This window comes from Nannospalax galili, unplaced genomic scaffold (assembly GCF_000622305.1).
Source record: "Nannospalax galili isolate Female #2095 unplaced genomic scaffold, S.galili_v1.0 scaffold996, whole genome shotgun sequence".
NCBI classification, from domain to species: domain Eukaryota; kingdom Metazoa; phylum Chordata; class Mammalia; order Rodentia; family Spalacidae; genus Nannospalax; species Nannospalax galili.
The window spans coordinates 1,667,715-1,678,410 of NW_008339436.1; the positions used below are offsets into that span (position 1 = coordinate 1,667,715).

The 10,696-nt window shown below is 45.3% G+C and overlaps 1 non-coding gene and 1 pseudogene across 1 annotated transcript; one reads left to right on the top strand and one right to left on the bottom strand.

Moving 5' to 3' along the window:
• Nucleotides 1-1,101: 1,101 nt before the first annotated feature.
• On the bottom strand, nt 1,102-1,232 carry LOC115070570. Its single transcript, XR_003849727.1, has one exon. It is a non-coding gene; the product is annotated as a small nucleolar RNA SNORA40 (small nucleolar RNA).
• Nucleotides 1,233-8,648: 7,416 nt separating this feature from the next.
• LOC108490915 lies at nt 8,649-9,073 on the top strand (annotated as a pseudogene).
• The last annotated feature ends 1,623 nt before the right edge of the window (nt 9,074-10,696 follow it).

Genomic DNA, 10,696 nt, shown 5'->3' on the forward strand with positions numbered 1-10,696 from the left:
CTCTGTCTTGTTCTAAGACTTTTTTTTAACTTTAAGAGAAAATGTATTGATTCAAGAATTTCATACATTGAATTTTGATTATATTCAGGTCTCCTCTCCCATCTCCACCCTGATCCTACCATCCTCCACCTCTGACTTCATGTCTTCTATGAGCAAATGAAAAACCTCATCCATCTTACATAACACCTCTGAGCTAGGCACAGGAGAAATCATATTTCATTAGAATGTCAGTGATCTATAGTTCTTACACTCAGGTGTGTCAAAGTCAGGGCCCACTCCCTTTCCTTTGTACGTGGTTTTGGGTCAGAATACACCCAGGTTTCTTGGAATGGGATTTTCTCTCTTAATTTCTGTTTCTCTTACACACAGTTTAGGAATGTCAAGTAGGGATTTCTCTTTTCCTCAGTGCTCAGAAATGCTTGGTTTTCCTCATCAAAGTTAGCTGTTCACAGCCCTTGCATGCAGGTTACACTCTGGCTATTTCAGGGCATCACTCAGCACAATGACCCCACTGTGGGCCAAGGCATTCTCCAACAGGCTGATTCCCCTACTGGTTTTACTGTGGGTAAAAGAAGCTAAGTCCGCACAGGAGGCAGCAGTTGGCTCACAGGCCTCCAATGCAGGATTCTCTGAGTGGCAGTTGCAAAGTTTCACAGCATCACATGACAGCTTGACACCAGTGTCGTCTAGCTTATTTTCTGAAATGTGCAGACTTTGCAGATTCCTAATGTTGCACTGGGTGATGATGATGGTCAGCCAACCATTGGTGCCACTGAGGTGTGTGGGTGGCCAGGCGGTTTGGCTCCACTGGTGAGCATGGACAGACAGTACAGCTCTGCTCTGCCGCTGTGCATGGGCACCAGGCAAGCTGGCTCCACCATCTTGGCTTTCCCGTTATTTCCCTCCTACTTGCCAAATTCTGAGTTCAGAATTTTGAGATCAATATAGAGGCACATATGGTCAGGTAAATAAATATTCATCTTGTATGATAAGGTTCATCACATGGTCCATCACATGCATCAGTCTCTTGGGAGATGCCCAGGGCATGCCTCATTCCTACAACATCTTTTCTCCCAACATCATCACTTTGAGCTGTCTTATCATAGCACTTCTTGTATGTATCAAAGCTCTTACCGAACAATGAGTTCTGGGTTACCTCAGAGGATTTGTTTTTGCACCTGTCTTTCATTCCTTTGTCCACCAGTTGAACAAAAACACACACACAAAGTGCTATCGACTCCTTCTTGACCTCTTTCAAATCCTGTTGCTTTCTCCCTGCTCCAGTCTCCCTCTGTCTTTCCCAGGTGGTCATCCACTCTGCCTTCCCTGGAGATGCTCATTCTGCCATTTCAGGTCCCAACTGGCCACAAGGCACAGCCACATCCCAGTGCTGACCTGCATGGCCACCTTCACAGGCTTTAGTCAGGTGATACTGGACAGAAGTTTTTTCAGATTCTCATGGACTGTGGATGATAGGTCATACTGTAAGCACTGGAGTAAGAGGGTGTTTCACACCTCCAGGATGGGCTGGCCTAGGCCTGTATGTCTACCTCTACACTAAAGTAGGGCAGGTATGCAATTTCAAGTTCAGGTCCTTCACTTCCCTTCTGGTTCATGGCAACTAGTCAACCTGTGGAGCCCTTCCTGTGTTGCATTGTGAAATGCAGACTCCCTGTTTGGACAGCTCATGCCAGGAAGTTCAGCCTGTTCCAACTCAATTCTTTCCCATGCTCCCCAGATCGAGTTCTTAGAGTGTCCTTTCAAGGCCTCCAGATGGGTGGATGGGGCCCACCCACATAGTGGAGGGTCATTTGCTTTGCTCAGAGTCTGCCAGTTTAAATGGTAATCTTATCTAAAACATGTCAGCTCAGCAACAGCTGGACTAGTGTCTAATTGAACATCTGGGTCCTGTGGCTATAAGGTACATACCATTGGGCATCACAAGCATGATTCGAATTGATGGTAATCACAGGAGTGTTTGTTTAGGAGACAGCTGGCCGTAGGCTGAGCAGTGCCCCTATGTGTCCATCTGAGAACTTATGAGGACAGACTGCTGGTCCCCATGGAGTCATGAAGCAGCAGCTGGCTTTCAGAGGAGGCTCAGGAGACAGAGGCTGCCTCAGGCACTGCTGGCCTCCTTGGAGAAGCCCAGGGACCCAGAGCTTCAGGGTAAAGACAGCAGGCTTGGAGAACTGAAGCTGCCTGGTCCACAGGACTGCCCTCTTGCTCTCCTCATACCTGGGCCATACACAGGAACTGGCTGTTTTTGGAGTTACAGAATTAGGAGAGAGGCTCAGCTTCCCCTGTGACAACCAACTGGTGACACGAGGAAGGGGCTGTGCCCCTTCCAGGCCTGTGCAGGGCAGGATGGGCCCCTGCTCTTCTGTCTCCCCAGAGGGTATGGGCAGGCCCAACAGGCTCTCCTCCCAGGGCAGGCTATCCTCACTCTGCACTTTGTGCTTTATGTGCTGTCTTCTGTAAATGTGTATGTCTTACGTGTTTGAAGCTATCTGTGGAGGGGGTGTTTGGTGTGAAGGACCAACTGTAACTGTAGGCCCAACACACACACACACACACACTCCACATACATATAGACACATAATTATACACACTACATACACAATCACATACACATGACACACATGAGACACCACACACAGAGACACATATGACACACATAAACACAACACAGTGACACATATCACACAATCATACACACCACACAATCACACACACATCACACATACACATCACAAAGTCACACACACACCAACCACACAATCATACACACACACACACACACACACACACACACACACACACATACTTACACCCTTGCCTCCAGCCTGGGAGGTGGGCAATGAAGGTGTGCTTGCTGCTTTTGACACTTGTCCTTGGGGTAGCTACGGTGCCACTAGCAGCACTTGTGACTTTGTCCACAGGAAGAACCACAAGAGTTCCATATGTGTGGTATCAGAACTTTAAATGATGGCACTTGCTAATGGCACTTGCTAGACCTTCCACTGGACCTTCTTTCACTTGGTGCATTAAAAACGAAGCTCATATATCACAATGTATCCCCTTTAATCATAAGGACTTTATCTAGCATTAAAGAACTTTATTCTCTTCATCACATCCCTGGATATTAGAAAGCTCTCCAGCATGTCCCAGGTTAAGGATCCAAAGAAGAATTGACAGCAAATAACATACTGCGTCACTAAATTCAGAGAAAACCAGTGGAGAATCCTCAACTCCAGTTTCAGGAGACCCGACACAAAACACTCATACAGATGAAAAACTAAAATAAATTAAAAGAACCCACTTTGGACTCAGTGTTCTTAAAAACAGCAAAGAATCAATGAGATTTTATTTATATATTTACCCATATTTAGTATAAGAAGCCTGAATTGAAATTTGTCTCTGTTTTTGAGACATGGTGTTATATCTCAGGCTGGCCCTGAACTAACAGCAAGACTCCTGCCTCATCTTCCCCTAGGGTTACAGGCACGCTCTACCATACCCAACTCAAACTGGAGAGTTTTAAAAAACAAGAACAGAAAGCAGCCATTCTGTTCTACAAGCACGGAGGTTCTAGAAAGTTCCACCAGGGAGAAAAATAAAAATGAAGAGGCAATTGACTTCTCACCATTGTGACCAGAATGACTATGTCATCTTAGGCCCCCTGAAGGGGGTGGGGCACCCAAGAGTCCCTGGAGAGAATGCATTTAGAGAAACTGGGTACCATCTTGGATACAATAACTGAGTGATGCCTAAGGAACATCAAGGTAGGAATGAAAACAAGAAGTGGCTTTGAGGGTGATGTCCCAGCTAGGGAAATACATTAGAAGTCATTATATTTGGAGCATCAGCTGGAGGACTGAGAGGAAGAGTGGGGAGAGACCCTAGGTCAGGAGCAGGAGAGTGCTGGAGGGATCTTGGGGGGAGATACTGGATGGCACTGGAGGGTGCTGTAAGCAGCTGTACCAGCATGTGCTCTGACTTCCTTCGCAGTGGCCAGACATGGATGTGCCACATAGGGGCTCTGCTCAGCCAGCAGCCTGGACACTCTGCTTCCTCCTAGGTGTGGTTGTGCATAAGGTTCTGGCTTCGTGAAAGCAGGACCAACATTCTCCATTGATGAAGAAGCCCATCATCTCTGCCCCAGGATCCCAGGGTCGCACCTGCCCTGCCTTTTCATGTGAATGGCTGAGTCTCTTCTTTGATAGCCATCCTGCTTGTCCTCCAGAAACTCCCAACAGAAAGAAACCTGAATGTGGCGAGAGTTTTGGAGAAAGTACCAGGATCCCCAGCTGTTCCTTGTTCCCCCGATCCCTCCCGCCTCTGGTGGGGTTGAATTGCCAGCTCCCTCCTCCTGATTGCCTGTTCTGGGTCATGGTGGCCTTGTTTGCTTCCTGTACAGAGAGACAGATGAAAGGCCACTGGGGAGAATGTCCAGTTGCCCATGGGCACATCTGGAGGACACATGTCCTTACACTCCCTGAAAAGTTCCTATAAATAATAACAGTGGAGACTATCAGTTGACTGTGTGACTCTCCCTCCCCCTAGTAGGCTGTTCCCATGCTCAGAGCCCTCCTGAGAAATGAGGTCCTGAGAATGCGGGATAACTTTGGAACTGGCAGTGCAGCTTGGTTCTCTCAGACCCACACCCAGTATTCTGTTGCCCTGGATTCCCAGTGTTTACCCATTTTCCTTCCAGGCTGGGATTCCTTCTTTGCTCCAACAGGAGGACCCAGCAGATGTCAGAGTTGAAGGAGGAGGAGGCCTGGGCACTGCACAACTTTAGACTCCTGCTTAGGGAGGAGAGCCTGGCACTGGACAGCTGGAGTTTGTCCAGCAAGGTAAGAGGGGCACCCTCAGAAGCTCTCACCTTGAACTTCCCCGCTGCACCAAGTGGTCCTGATTTCCACCGTGCTTCTTTAGTTCATTTATTCATTCAACACACAAAATCGTTCAGACGCTTGTGACTGGCCGGGTACAGGGAGCAGAAGGACACAGGTAGGAAGACGCAAAGCAAGGTTGCAGAGTATGCATCTTCAGCACAAGCATCCTGATGCAGCACCCATGTAACTGTGTGCATCATCCCAGAAAGATCGTGAATCCTTACCTAGAATCCTGGACTAAACATCCCGGGTTCAGCATCCTTGATGGACAGACAGCATTCCAGACCTAGAAACTCCAATTGAGCATCAGGTATTGTGCAGACCAATAAAGCCTCCCGCCATCCTCGTTCTCCTAGCCTGGCCGGTGCTGTCCCCTGCTGGTGATTCACCATACTGCAGGCTCCGAGTTTTCCTGCAGAGGGGTTAACGGTGCATTATCCTCAGACTCAAAGGGCTGTGATTAAAGCACTTTGACCAAAAGCAACTTCAGGAAGAAAGGGTTTATTTGGCTTACATTTCCAGGTCACAATCCATCAGTGAGGGAAGTCAGGGAAGGAACTCAAGGCAGGAGCACAAAGACAGGAACCTTGGAGAAACTTGACTTCCTGGTTTGCTTTCTGGCTCATGTTCAGCTAGCTTATAGAAGTCCATCTACATGCTTAGGGATTGTGCTGCCCACAGTTGGGCTGGATTTTCCCTCAGCAATCAAGACAATCTCTCTCAGACATGGCCTCAGGCCAATTTGATTCTTCAATTGAGGTTCCCTCTTCCTAGGTGACTCTAGATTGTATAATGTTGACAATAAAAATCAACCAACACAAGCAGTTTCTTTTTGGTGACAAATGATTAAGAGGGCTGTGCCTCTGGAGAGTGAGCCAGATTGCCAAGTTTGATTGCTGAGAATTTGAGGTTCTTCTTTTCCTGATGCTTAGTAGATGAGTAGAGGCTAGAACAGGAGGGATCCAGCAGCCCTGGGCATGGACATGGAGAACCCACTTCCTTGTGCCCACATCCTCATGCCAAAAGTCAAAGAGAAGGGGCTTGGTATAGCCAGAGAGAGAGCTTGGGGGCAAGGCAGGCATCAAACTCACCTCTCCTGACTCAGCCCACTACCTTCCCAATACCCCGAGTCCTTAAGTAGCTCCTGTGACAGCCTGGTGCTTCCCCTGGGAAGATTAGGCAGGGAACTTTCTGTCTCTGTGAGCTCAGGTCTGGCCTCCTTAGTAGGGTTGTTTTGAACCCTTTAGGCTATCACAAATATAGATCCTGGAACTAAGAAAAGCAGGCTTTGTGGAGGGTGGACCTTGTGATTGCAGTGCCTTCTTTCCAAATGGTGTGTTTGTACCATGATATATAAAGAACACATACAATTAAAAATTACAGAAATAGGCAACTCAGCTTACAAAAAAACTTAATCCCAGCTCTGAAAACAAAAGAGCAAAGGACTTGATATACATTTTGCTAAAGAGATACTCAGGTAGACAACAAACACCTAAAAAGATGCTTAAGATAACTAATTATTAGAATAATGCAAGTCAAAATCACAGTGAGATAGCCAGCAGAATAGCTACAATAAAACAGTACACCAGGGGCCTGGAGAGATGGCACAGTGATTAAGAACACTGAATGTTCTTGCAGAAGACCAGGGTTCGAATCCCAGCACTCACATGGCAGCTAACAACTGTCCATAACTCCAGTTCCAGGGGATCCAACAGCTTCTGCCCTCCATGGGCATTGCACGACATGGGTGCACTTAACCTACATGCAGGCAATACACACATACACATAAAAATAATAAATAAAATATTACAAAAACAAGTAAACCAAATAATACCAAATACTAAGCATATGTAAGGATGTGGGAAAAATTGGAATCTTTGTGCACTGTGATGGGGGTGTAAAATGGTATATCCAATGAAAGGCATTGATTGATACAGTGATTCTTCAAATTAAGCACAGAGTGCTGGAGAGATAGCCCAGCAGTTAAGAGTGCTTATTGTACAATCTTGAGGACCAGAGTCTGGATCTCAGCATCCATGTGACAAACCAGACACCACATGCACACATGTAATCTTAGCTCTGAGAGATACGGAGTCAGGAGACTTGCTGGGGCTTGATGCCTTCCAGCCTAATGGAGAAAACATGAGTTCATGGAGAGATCCCACCTCCAAGGAATAGGCAGAGGGTGATAGAAGACAGCCAACATTCTCTTCTGGACTCCATATGCACAGGAGCATGAACCTTTGCCCCCATAAGTGCATATACTCATACAATCACACAAATACATAGATACATACATACATAAGTAAATATTTAAAAAATGAAACATGGAATTGCCATATGATCCAACAATTTGATTTCTAGGTATATACCCAAAAGTAAAGAAATTAGAAACTCTAATAGAAATTTGTGTATCAATATTAATAGCGACATTTTTTACAATAATCAAAGGGGGAAAGAAATGCAATTTCCACCAGTGGCTGAAAGGATTAACAAAATATGTTACATGTACCCAATGGAGTAATATTCAGTTTTTAAATGTGGAAATTCTAGGATGCACTGCAATATGGTTGAATCTTGAGGACATTGTGTTAAATGAAATAAACCATTCACAGAAACCATTCACAGGAGAGACCTGGACTCAGCACGTTCACAGAGACAAAAAGAATGGTGGTTTCTAGGAACCGGAAGAGACAGAAATGTGGAGTTATTGTGTAATAGACACACAATTTTACTTGTGGAAGATGAAAAAGTTTTGAGGGCAGATGTTAATAGAGAGAGTAGAGATGTGAATTACTTAAAGTGGCTAAATTATGCACCTAAAGTGGTTTTCAGTTTCATTTAAAAATTTCAGCTATCTCACAAGGTAGGTTTTCATAGAAGGTGGACTCTCAAGTGTGTCATCATTCACGCGGCCGTCATTCCTGAGCAAGGGAAGCATCACAAAGCCCACTCCCATGGTGGTGATAAGGGACTGGAGCCAGCTTATTTGACCTGTGACCTTGGCAGTCTCTGCGAAATGAGCTTCAGGCATCTGAAACCCTGTTTCTCCAAGTGTCCGGGTCTTGGTGTCAGCTGTGCCTACAGGACCCAGAGGAGACACAGGATGAGAAAAAGGCCAAAAGAAGCAGGAGACGACTCCACACTACCTGCTGCCTTCAGGCTCTCTAAGAAATGTAGTGTAGTCTTCAGCAAGTTGGGCACAGTCATTTGAATTGTGTTCACCATATCCCAAAGCCAGACTCAAGGGAAGTTCACTTAGGTTAACTAAGGTGCCTGATAACTATTTATCCCTGGATATGTGTGTCTATAAAACTTTTCCCTGGAATTAGTTTTAGTACAACTATAAATCTTCACAAAAGTCCTTTCTGTGAGTTTCATTTGATGACTACTTCTGTCTCTTATATCAAAGTTTTTATTCCAAGGTGTTGAGTAGTCTGGAATTCCTCATTTGGACACTCTTTACTTCTTCCCAAACCTAATCTGAACACCAGGAGACCAAACTCTATATGCCACTCCAGGTTGGTGTTTCTCCCAGAGTCAAGACAAAGACAGGAGAATTAAGGGAGAAGGGGAACAGGTCCCTCATCCCGGAATCTAATTTGTGTTTCCTGCTGGCTGAAAGTCATGAAACATCAACAAAACTGCCAAAGCCAAGGTAGCCTACAGAGATAATGTGTGGTTTCCTAAAAACATCTCAAACAAGGATGTAAAAACAACACGAGATCTTTCCTTTCAGCCGCCCCCATGCCATGCAGACTGAGGAAGACCGGGAAACTCTGGGGCCATGCATTGATAAGCACCGGAAGTACCCAGGGGGACAGAGTAAAGCTGGTCCTGCATGCATCACCATAGGATCAACTTTGACAAATATTATCCAGGTTACTCTGGGAAAGTTGGTATGAAGCATTACCACTTAAAGAGGAACCAGAGCTTCTGTCCAACTGTCAACTTTGATAAACTGTGAACATTAGTCAGTAAATAGACACTGTGAATTCATACCAAAAACAAGACTGGAGTTGCCCCCATCATTGATGTGCTGTGATTGGGCTACTACAAAGTTCTGAGGAAGGGAATTTTCCTTAAGTAGTAGTCTCATGAAAGCCAAATTCTTCAGCAGAAGAGCTGAGAAGATTAAGGGTGCTGGAGACACCTGTGTCCTGGTGGCTTGACGCTACACAGGGAGGTTCATTAAATGCCAACATTCTTTTCAAAACAACATGTGAACTATGCTTACTTAGGGCCAGAATGGGCATAACCTTGAGTTTTACCGAATCAGCACTGCTTTTTCATCCCAAAATCTAAACAGCACATATCACTCAACTACCTTACGATTTCATTTACAAAAAGAAATTCTTTAAAAAAATAAGCCGGGTCATACATGTTCTGACTTTTCAACTTTACTCAAATAGAAGAATTTGTTTAATCTTTAAGACTTGTAAATTGCATCCTATGAGGAATATAATGTAGAAAGCCACAAGATCGGGCTACGGATGTGGCTCATTTAGTGGAGGACTTGCCTAGCATGCATGAGGCCCAGGGGTCAATGCCACACTCCACACTGCCTTGAGAGAAGCTCTTTTTTTATACCCTCAGTTGGGCAGGTTAAGAAACGGACCATCACCCTCTGTTGTATGAGGAAGCTACACTGGTGAGAGTGGAGAGATGCACTGGTGTTCTCTCTACCTTCTGTTCCACTATGTTTCGTGAGAGTTAAGTGTAGAGGTTTCAGTGTAGATGTGTCACGTAGGGCTGGGCATCTCACAGACACTTATTCTCTGTGTGTAACCAGTTGTAGAAGTCTGTAATAGTCTCTATCTGTTGCAGAAAGAAGCTTCTTTGATGAGTGGTGACTGGTATACTTGTCTGTAAATATAAGGATTCAGGGGCTGGAGAGATGGCTCAGTAGTTAAGAACACTGACTATTCTTGCAGAGGACCTGAGTTTGGTTCCCAGTACCCACATGGCAGCAAACAATTATCCAAAACGCCAGTTCCAGGGAACCGACACCCTCTTCTGACCTCCTTGGGCATTGCATGACACAGGTGCACTTGCATGCAAGCAATACACCCATACACATAAAATTAAAAAATAGGATTCATATTTAGCATGTAGTAAGAAATTACATTTGTCTAGGGATGTGACAGACACAGGGTTTTCTCTAGGATCTATGGCCTTTCCAGTCATGTGTATTTGGCTATGTTTACAGTACCACACATGACCCACCCAGGGCTCAGGGACCATTGCAGAAGGTGGGTGGGTGGAAGATTGTAAGAGCCAGAGATTGTGTATGACCATAAGGAAACACAGTCCTCCAGGCTTCTGGGAACTTGTTCATACGAACTTACAGCAATGGTGACAGCATGCATAAGACCCATGTAAACTCAATCAGACAAGAACCAACATAGTACTGGGGAAACGGGCAGGAGGTCCCAACCTTAGCCAAGGAACGACTGGCAGCTGATCACTGCCGAGTGAGGGAGAGTTGATCTTCTTTAAGGGAGTGACCCTAGATAGGTTGAACAGGCTCCAGTGGATGAACTCACACCAAGGGACAATTGGGGACATGAAGTTGACTTGATAGGCCTTAACATATATGACAGACTGCATGAAATCCTGTGGGTAGCCTTTGGAGGGGTGTAGATAGGGAAGGGGGTCTAGATACAATTAAGATGTATGAAATGCACAATAATTCAATAAAAATATACATTGAGTGTAAAGTCTGAAACTCTGAAACTCTTAGAAGAAAAAGTTGGGAAAAACCTACAAGATATAGGTGTAGGAAAGGACTTTCT